The sequence below is a fragment of the Corvus hawaiiensis genome, chromosome Z, assembly GCF_020740725.1.
Source record: "Corvus hawaiiensis isolate bCorHaw1 chromosome Z, bCorHaw1.pri.cur, whole genome shotgun sequence".
Lineage (NCBI taxonomy): Eukaryota > Metazoa > Chordata > Aves > Passeriformes > Corvidae > Corvus > Corvus hawaiiensis.
Genome location: NC_063255.1, coordinates 51,321,587 through 51,332,469, shown reverse-complemented (window position 1 = coordinate 51,332,469; position 10,883 = coordinate 51,321,587).

Here is a 10,883-nt window from a genome sequence, read left to right as displayed (position 1 = left end):
CCGTGACCTAGAATATTTTGATTGCTGAAATTTGAATTTTCTCTGGGATAAAAATTGCTGAAATAATCTTTGTACTTTGATAATTAACACCTACTTACATGTATATGAACCATGTATATTTTCAGGACCCAGGACCTTCTTATTGAGCTGCAGTACCCAGCCATTTACTTGTTAGAAAAAGTGAAAATTGCCCATGGAGATTTGATTATAAGCATGAAAACTTGACAGCCAAGAGAACTTACATTTAGCTCACAACTGAGTTACATTCTTCTGAGATGCTGTAACAATGGTTCTTGTCTGGCATTCATTTTGAATTACAAAAAAGGGGCTTCCATAAGTATGAAAGAAACCAGTTGTGTTGGGTTTCCAAACACCTACCACATACTTCTGACATGACATAGCACTCAATCTGTATATTTTTGCAGTAAATTTATTTTACCTGCGGCATACATAAATAGTAGCTTTAATTATGAAAATTCAGAAATAAACTGACAGCATTTTTCCTTGTAGTACGCTTGTATGAAGGCATTGACCCTCTAGTAGAAACTTGACATAGTCAGGATTTTAAAAAAGGTTACAGGGGTACTGTTAAATTACGGGTAGCATAATGCCATTATATGTGGTAGAGAATTGATAATACTGTGTTTTTAAAGAGTAATAATTATTAATACATTAAAATCCAGTCACCATAGGTTCATTTTATAATAGGCTTTTAAATCTCAGTACCTCATGTGTTGCATATTTTTAATGTCTTTTCAACACTTAGTTAATATGTAAAGCCTAATGCCATCAAAATACAGGTTGAAGTTCTGGAAGTTAAAACTAATTTTATAGCCTTCTAGAGGCATTGAAAAATTTCTAAGTCAGACCTTGGATACCTTTTGCAATATGCAAACAAACATGATCTCGTCCATACAATGAAAACAAAATTTAGGGAGGTTATCATGGCCATTTTGTGTGGGCCGCCTTAGAAGGAATTCACTGGAACTTTTGCCACCCCTTAATTATGTTTGTATGCACAGACAAACAAAAAGAAACAATTGGGTAAATTACAAGTCTTATTCCTGGTTTTGAGTTCTCTTGAGATTTATCTCCATTTAGGAGGTACAGAGATCATCAGGAATCTGGAAGCTTTCAGCAACTGATGCGGGATGATTTGGGTTTTGGGTTTTTTTTTTTTTTTTTTTTTCCTAAAAGGAAAATATCAAATCATGTCTCTTCTAAAAAAAGATCCAACCCCACCCATAAATTCCTGTAAAACAATGGAGTGAGGAGATGGCCAATTGCTTTCTCATATCTCTCCCTAGTGAGATTACATTTTCCCAAGAAAATAGGGAACTGATTGTCATGGCAGTTGGCTTCAGTCACTTTCCAGCTCCTTCTAGCTGTAATGGCTATAATGTGACTATTTAAAGGTAAACTGGAATTCTGCATGTAGCTCTTAAAGGGAGCAGAATGTGCTCATTTTCAGGGTCTGGCAGAGAGAGACCCACACCACCTCATAGACGGAGAGGACAGCATTAAGAAAAGGATGGGTAAGTTGTATGTTGTATGGGCTCGGATGGTCTCTCTATGATGAGCACTGGCTGTCTGGTGACCTGGTACCACAGCTTTCCTTTGCCTTTGCCTGCCCTTCTGAGCAGCTGAACTACTCTTAAGACAGATCAACTACTTTCCTACTGTTTTTACCTCAGGATTACATTACATTGTGTATGCATCTAAGGATGATCTAAGGATCTAAGGAGGATCTAAGAGTAGATAGACCACTTTACCTGCTTCACTTAATGAAAAAACACAAACACCACTTTCCTGTTTGGTTGGGTTTTTTCTAAGGGGGGGAGTGGTGGGTTTGCAATGTAATTTGATCTCTGAAAGAATAATCTGCATCTTGATTTAGCTGTTAATACTGTTTTGGCTATAATCTGTACCCTCATCAGTGTAGTAAGCATTTAGCTGTGATTTCAATACATGTACTTCTGAGCCTTTTTTTTTTTTCCAGAAGTGCTTTTGAATGTATTAGAGACGATATACTTCATACAAATGAGATGAAGATGCCTGTTTGCATATCCATTTGCAGAAATACTTTGGTACAACTGCTCAACTGCTTTTTATTGAGATTTGGGCAGGTCATGCAACATTCATGGTTAAGTGGCAAACATCCGTGCTCTGGATAAAACAACTGTCAAAAGAGATTATAGTTGTCCAAAAAAGTTCTGTAATACCTTACTTCTATGTTTTTCACATAAATGAAACTTCTTTTGGGAAGGGAAAGTTTCCTATTTATCTTAAAACCAAATTGCTGTGCAAAACCACACTGTGGCTATTACTCAAAGCTTAGATTTAGTAATGTAGTTATTTCCAGTTTGTAAAAAAAAAAGACACCAAAACCCAACAGAAGAAAACTTACATTTGGAAGAAGTTCTGACATAATTATGCATTCTAATTTTCTAATCTTTTCATGCTGAATTTTGCATACTGCAGTTGAAATTATGTTACAGCTTTGTAATTCATATACACTATTAATATTATAGGTTAACGTGATTTTTTTTTAATGTCTATAAAAAGAAAGGAATAGTGTCTCCATACAGGCTATGTCAAAGACCTTTCTCAGTTACAATAGTGCTCTGTCTGTGTAACAAATCAAGATTTCTTATGTTTAAACTACAAATTGCTGAAGTGGCCCCTCTTTTCTCAGTACTCAGTTTTATTATTTAGAGTTCTGTTTTCTGATTTTAAAGTTGAGATTTATGGGCAAGACATTCCTGAATCAATACCCACTTTTTCTTATGAGCTTGGGAAATACAGGTGCTGATGTACATCTTCTAACCATCTGTAAATTTCTACTTGCTAGCACAGCACCAGTTTCTGGAGAAACACCCCTTACGGCACTTCTTTCTACTAGGGAGCAAATTGAAAAGAGGCGTCTTATAACTTTGGGATATACCATAATTACACAGTATCAAACAAAGAAGCAAACTATAATGATTAAGAATAATGTAATTAAGAAGGTACTTTGCTTGCCCAGCTTTCGCAAGCAATCAAAACTTATTTGCTATTTGTTGTTCTCCCCTGTGGGAAAGTCTTGGTTTGGTAGGTGGAGGACAAAGGCGGAGCTTCCTACAGTTACTGTGATTTAGATTTAAATTACTTTTACATGTCAGGCCTTCCATTGTTTACTCTAAAAATCTTAGTAGTGGATTTTAAAATCACACTTTTCATTGGCTTCATGACAAATTAATTCCTCTTTCAGTTTGTATTAAATATTTGGGTTTTAAATGCGCTTTTATTGTGCAAATAAATATGAGCTGAAACAAAATAGCAGCTGGCCTTGTGCATCATATCATGCTTCCTAGATACCTGGGGGTTTTTCCTTAGTCAGTAGGTATTTTGTGTCCTATAAAGAAACTTCTTAGTGGATATAATTCTGAAGGTTTTCATAAGTTTTCATAAATTCAGGTCACTCTAAGAGAAGAATTGTTGGCTTTTCACACACTTGTTCTCCGGTTTCCGCTAGCACCTCATGGCAACCCAGAGCTCTTCATTTGCAAGATATTTGTGGGACATTTTGAAGTACATTTTTTTTAGAATTCATTTATTGTTGATTGTTCTGGCCAAGCTGCAGCTAATGGTGGATGAAAAATGTTGTTACATTTAAGTTGTGTGAGGGTTTTGTAATACAGGGAGAATGGTGGTGCAGATGGAATAAATCAGCTCAAGCAGGGCCCACATACCACCAACCCCTCTTCTTTTGTGTGCAAATATAAATGCAGTAGTTATGCTCCATTACTGAACAGTGTTGAAAAACTACTTGGCTTTCTTGAGCAGGATTTACTCTTTTGTTTGGGGAATCTATTTCAGTAGCTGGGCTTGGCTAGGGTTCTGAGAAGAAAGTCCCCTGGCTGTTGATAGCCTACTGTTAATTAAGGGTTTCTGTGACATGAAAGGACAGCCTTTCCCCATTCCAGAAGCACTGAGCTGATGTCTTCAGCTTACTTCACTGACCGGAATGGAGATACTGTGGTTTTCTGCTTTGTCTGTTAAGGGGTCACTTTAATTTTTGTGGAGAGTCACAACTATGTATGATCTGCTAGGCCTACTAAGAGATTGCAGAAATAAAAGAGACAGAGGCTGACTGGTTTATTACCCCATGAGGCTTTGAGCCAGAGGGGGAATTAAGTGCATTGGTCCAGGGACATGACATGAGATCAGCTGTTACTTTCAAGAGAGCTGGTTCTGTATCTTAAGGATCTTGATAATTCAGCAACCGAAAAATTATCTCATCCTTGGAACTAAAGTGAGTCTCTTTGCCCAACTAAAGAGCTGTCTCACTTACCGGCTGCCTAACTTGATTGCAATGGTATGGACACTCCCAAAGGTACTTTTGCTGTGCCATCATATGAGAAACTACTAGGCAAAAGTGGAAAGAAAAGCTCAGCACTTTTCTGGGAGGAAGGGCTGTGATCAAACAAAGATCTCATTAAGTTTGCTTTGCCATCCACACTGTGATAAGGACTACTGCCTGCTGTAAGCACAGGCACAGGCATTTGACTTTGGCTAAGTAAGACATTTCCAGTGTATGTGATACCGCAATCTACAATTTACCCCAAAGCTAGAACTGAGAGGCTGATGCTATAAAATACGGAAACAGGGAAGGAGGCCCTTTGTAAAACAATATCAAAGAAAACTAGTCTTTGCTACTGTTTGGAGCTGGGAGAACCTTGGCTGGGGTATTTTGACTTCTCATCTCATTTCTGATAGGAGAGCAAGTGCTGAAGAGGAGTACAATCAAGCTACAGGAAAGGCATTGATGTTGCTAGTTGGTTGACTGTTCTCCATCTTGCTTCTAGATAGAAGGCAATTCCATACTTCATGTATTCTTGACTAAAATGGTTCTTTACTTAGGTAGGGGAGGAATTCTCACCATGGAATATAGACAATCTAAACCTGTGGAGTTTTGCTTTCATTTGCATTCTTGGGGTGTTTGGAATGGAAGCTGGCAGAGTGGGTATTTCTGAGAGACGACAGGAACTCTGCTGTTAATCTGGGGGAAATGAATGTCTGTTGTCCACAGAGAAAACTTCTGTAAAATTGGAATTAAGAAATGTTAAATGTCCTTTGTGGCAGCTTGAGAGAAGAGGCCATTTTAGAAGGCACAGTTTAAAAGTACCTTACCTTTTGTGCACTTTGTGTTCATTACAGGAGCTGCCTGGATTTGTTCCTGTGAGGGTACTGCAACACGATGTATCAGACAACGAGGCCCGTGGAAAGAAATCTATATGGACAGATTCTTGATAGCTGTTTCAGAGATGTTTATTTCTCCAGCCGCATGGCCGGGGCTCTGCCAAGGAACCCTCACAGTCTGGACTGAGGGTCCTTGCCCACGCAGGGGAACACAAACCAACAACGGGGAATGAGGCTGACCGGGGCAGGGAAACCCCGTGCCTCCCCCCAGGGCCCCTCTCCCAGGGCCCCATGGCAGGGGGGAAGGGCCTCAACATGGAGTTACTGTACAAGCAGAACCTCTTGGAATTTTTAGCTGTTCTAAATCTCACTATGGCTGTTAATTCAGGAAGCAACTGCATCAAATCAGTTTTCTCAGGAGGCGTTTCAAGTCTTCCATCCATTCACTAAAGATTCAGCTCATGTGCAGAATTTGTTTACATGTAACTTGCTAGTAGTGCAAACATGCACCTGATTTCCACAGAATGTGACATATGGTTATTTGCCAGTCTTTCTACTTCTTGTTTTAGTTCTCGTTTTTTGTCCTTGTGGGTTTTTATTGTCTTTTTTTTTTTTTTTTTTTTCTTCAAGGGGACCAATTTAATGGATTTTTCATGAAGAATCATTTAGGACGAAATAGTGTGGTTGTGTTGTGGGAGTAACACCATAACCTTTTGCTGGCACCTCTCTAACATCTCACCACAGGATGCATTTTCAAAGCTGTAGATGTGCATAAGCAACTAGTTTCTGCTTCAAAAGTTTGTTCTACTACTGTGTTACTTCATACCTGCTCAGCAGTCCACCGAGCCCTGACTGACCCAGAGCTTTGGTCTCCCTTAAATCCTAAGTCTCTGATGGAATCCAATGGAGAGCTTCTATAGCGCTCTGCTTGTGCCCCCTGCATGAATTTTCCACTTAATTGAGTGGTATGTGCAGCAAATGCCAAAATTAATGTTTCTTGCCAAAACAGGGATATGAGACCTCCTGTGATGTGTGTTGTTGACAACAGCTATAAAAATGTTTGCATTTACATTTGCAGTTGGTGCATAAGAATGTGTGCACTGTTAACTACGCAGTAGGCTGCTCCCCAACATCTCATCAGGAAAGCTGCCTTTCAAGTTTGGAGGGTAACAAACAATGGATTCAATGGCAAAAAGACCCCATTTACCAATTGCTGTAGGCTCACAGAAAAATAAAAGAAGACAAGAGAATGCAAGCTGGAAGGGAAATACTGCTATATGCTGCTCCTGCAGAGGAAAGGAATTAATAGAAATATTATGTTCAAGCTATGAAGAATTCCTCAGTGGGGGTTTCTAAGTAGTTTTATCTAAACACTTTTACTGAGAGAGTAATTACTATGATGAGCCAGGCCATACAGTTAGTTTCTGTGAGATAAACAGGTGACTAGCTCAGTGCTTAGAGCCCTCAATGACCAGCTCAGGGCCTGAGACCCCTCAATGACCTCTCTGCACTGGCAGCCAGAGAATGGCTGCAGAGAGAGAGAGAGGAAATGGGGAGGATGACCCGGCTGCCAGCAAAGTGTCTTTGGTCCCAGCAGAAAACATGGGTCTTCAAAACCTCAGGGACTTATAGAGCACCAGGGCTATGGGCAGGCACCATCTATTGGAGGCCATGCTTTTGCAGTATTCAGTGAAAGGTGCTACAGTTTTTAACATGGATTCGACATCTAGCTCCTGGCCACAGCAAGAAATGTCTCCCCCTTCAATCATGTTTGTAGAGAAGTCTTTGTTCCCAGTGAATAGGCCTCTGCAAATCTCCATGAGCAAAACCATTATGCAAGCAAGTAAAGTGCTTGAAAATGATCTTTATAATCCAAAAAGATTTTTTAGCAATGTTAAAAAATACAGAATAAAAGCAAGTCAGTCAATTCTTTTATTCTCCCTGAATAAAAGTTTCTAAGGTGCTCACCATCTCCAGGAGCAGACAGTAGAAACCATTTCCGAGGGGATTAAGGATCCCACAGTACCCACAACACATGCAATCCCCTAGTTTATAAATGACTTAGAAAAGAAAAAAAGCCCAACCCAATTATCTAACCTGTTAGTCAAAAGATGCTAGAACATACACCAAATTTGTTTCAGTGCACAGCATTAAAATTTACTGTTAATAAAAAGAACTTACCTGCTCTAGGCATTGAAGCATAACAGAAAAGAAACACCATCACAGTCAGTATTACCAGGTACTCTGTGGGTTTTTTGGCAAATTTTTCTAGTGAAAAATGTCTAATATGTCAGTATAAATGTTAATGACAAACATGTTAGTCCACACTGCTCACTAAAAGACAAAATAAAGCAAATTTGCTCCTTCTTTTTGAACTCACTTATTTTGTTACCAGTTTCAACCAGTTTAAACCCTGTCTGGCTGAGTTTGGAATGTGGATATCCTGCTATTGCTCTCACACTCATTGAAAACTCTCTATGGCACCTGATCTTGATTTGTGGCTTGACACCTACTGTGTTCATGTTTCCACCTACCGTCACCTCACTTGGGTAAGCCTCATACCTTTTTTCAGACTGAAACAGAAATTTTCTGATACCTGTTTGACTTTTGGAACAAAGCTCTGCTGACTGCTAAGGAAACCCATCAAACACCTTTCCATCCTGAGTGGTTCTTTGTATTTTGCATCTTTTTAATACAGACAAGTTTCACTTTAAAAACATAAAATATAGAAGTGATGTACTGTTTCTCCAGTGCACTTTCTTTTGTGTTTTACAGGAAAACCCCCCAATCTGTTGAGGAAACTCGTAATTGTTTTGAAGTGTGAGCTCTCTCTTGATTTTAATCCCAGTCTATGCACAAAAATAAGGTAGCTGTAAAAGTTCCTGACTTGTTAACAAGGCCTGTTTATTCAGTATGTAAAGAACAAATTCTGCTATAGAAGTACCTCATGGACTGATTTTATTTGGGCCATATAACCACTAACTTCCAGGAAAATTCAAGAGTAAGTCCGGTCCTTGAATAGCCCTTTATCTATAAAAAACAGGACATGGAAGACTATGGAATGTGAAAGACTAGAGCTGAAATGGCTTCCTCAAGATCATGAAAGATCTGGTGCTGGACAGAACCAGCACTGAAAATGGACCAGGTTCTCTTAGGACTTGTTTATAGAAGTGCCCACAGATCTGAGCTGCTCTGGAGTGATACGGTTACATAGGAGATTATGCAAATAAAATTGGCACTGTAAGGATGACCACTCAGTCCTTGTGGGTATTTCCAGTCTTTACTAGACGCTGCTCCCACAGCATCTTGGAGACTTCCCTTTCTTTTCCCAGGTGGGAGCCCAATCCCACACTGTAGCAACAATTAACAAAATATTGAGTGTTGAGGCTGAACCAAAGCTCACAGATATTAAGGCCTCAATCTGTTACTTCCTCAGGAAGAGCAATTGCAATCTGACTCACAGCTCTGCCCTCCTCCCCCCCAGGAAAGAGCTTCCTCCTCCTGCCAAGCACAGCACAGCCAAACAACAATCAGCGGTGTTCTCTCTGCAAAACACACCCAGTTGCACCGGGCCTCTCACTGCTGGGAAATTTGCTCTTCTATTGAGCTCCATTCAAATGACATAGACAAACTTCAGAAGTTTAATTAGTTGTGAGGCTATTTAGTGCTGCGACAGAAAAACACACCTCCAGTGCAGTGGGTTGTTTCTGTGCACATTCAACAATATTTCCCACACTTAAAAATTGTGATTTATTGTAGACTATTTATCTGATGCATGTTCCCTTGCCTGCGTCCAGAAATGTTTATCTTCTGTAGTTTCCAGTCGTTTCCCTGTGGGTGTTACTGTGCATGTGGGCACTTGGGGCAGTCTTACCGTAGCACGAGCTCGCTCTAGTGCCCACAGTGTGAGTTGCAGCTGGAGCTTTCAAACCCCTGCAAGCCGAACCGTGTCATAAAACCGCAGACCATTCGTCTCTGTTCCTACTGTTTCTGAAGGAGTGAATACCACAGATGATTTGAGGTAAGGATTTATAATTTATTCTATTTTGGGAGCCTCCAAATAGCTGTCACTCAGGAAACTATCGCCTTTCTTTAGTGTAGACAATAAAGCGTTTACAGCCAAGAAGATAACCGGGCAGCAAAACCAATTTTTCTTTTCTATTAGCTCCAGAAATAATCCAAAGTTTACAAGAAAGCTTAATAATGAACTAAATTTCATCTGTGCAGAGGGAATATGTAGATGATTTCCCCAAAAAATAATTCTGTGTGTTCCTTACAAAACCCTGTGTTCCCTGAGCACTCCCCAGATTTAAGCATTGTCCCTATGAAATGCCAGAACAATTACATTCTGAATAACACTGTCTCACACAATACCCGCAGTAATATAATGATTAAGCATGTACATTCGTACTTAACTCACTGGCTGGTTCAACTAAACACAATGCACTCTGCTACTCTTCGTGCCTCACTCTGTTCCTCTGCTTCACCATGGGGTCACTCCCACAGGCTGCAGGTCTCCATGAACTGCTCCAGCATGGGTCCCTCCCACAGGGTGCATTCCTTCAAAACAGGCTGCTCCAGTCACCCACGGGGTCACAAGTCCTGCCAGAAACCCTGCTCCAGTGTGGACCTCCAGGGGCTGCCTCACTATGGTCTTCTCTACGGGCTCTGGGGAATCTGTTCCTGCAGCTGGACCACCTGCTCTCCCTGCTCCTTCACCGGCCTGGGCATCTGCAGGGCTGTTTCTTCCTCAGCTTCCCTGCTCTTTCACAAATGCAAAAGGGCGTTTTATATTTTCTTAAAAACGTTCCCAGAGAGGCACCACCAGCACCCTCTCTGAGGTGGGTCCTTTGGATCTGGTGGGAATGCTGTGCCTGGCACTGGCATCTCAGGCCTGTTCCCCATGGCCGCCCTGCAGCCCACGGGCACCTGCATCCAGCACCGCCCTCCGCACAAGGGCAGCCAAAGAAAGGGCGGTGTACTGCACTTTAACTGCTCGATATAGAAAGTTCCCACAACCAGGGCTGAAAGCAGTGATTTGGATAGGGAAATAGTACATAGAGCAAAAAAAAAAATTGCACACCATAAACTGTAGGGTTAATATAAAAGAAGTAACTGTGGATTAACTTCAAACGGAGGCGTGATGTCTTACACCAGGGCAGCCTGGTCTCACAACCCAGCCTGGCAACGGCCTCGTTGGACACGTGGATATGTCTGACAGGACAGCCCGCTCCTTCCCACCTTTCACAACCTCTTCCCTTCCCTCCTCTATCCTCTCCTCTGCATTGCTTCCTTCTCCTTCCTTTTCCTTTTCTTCCTCCATCCTCCCCTCCATATCCCTTCCTTTCCCCTCCCCAACTCTTCCTTTCCCCTCTCCATCCCTTCTTCTCCTCTTCTCATCCCATTGTATTGTGTGGAAAATCACACCATGAAAAGCCAGTGTCCACAAAGGAGACAGAGGAGTCCTCCAACTTTGTTTGAATAAAGGGAGCGAGTCCACCGGGGCACACGTCGGCGGGGTTTTCTCTCTCGAGGTTTCAGAGGGCACAGCCTCCTTTCATCCTAAATTCCCGGCCGCATGTCACCCTCTTCCTTTCCCCACTGGCTGCGGTACTAGGAAGGTACAGACTTCCCGAACCGCCTACCACATATCCCTCCTTGAACCTACTGTTTTACCCCAAAGTTCAGAAACTCAAGCTTGT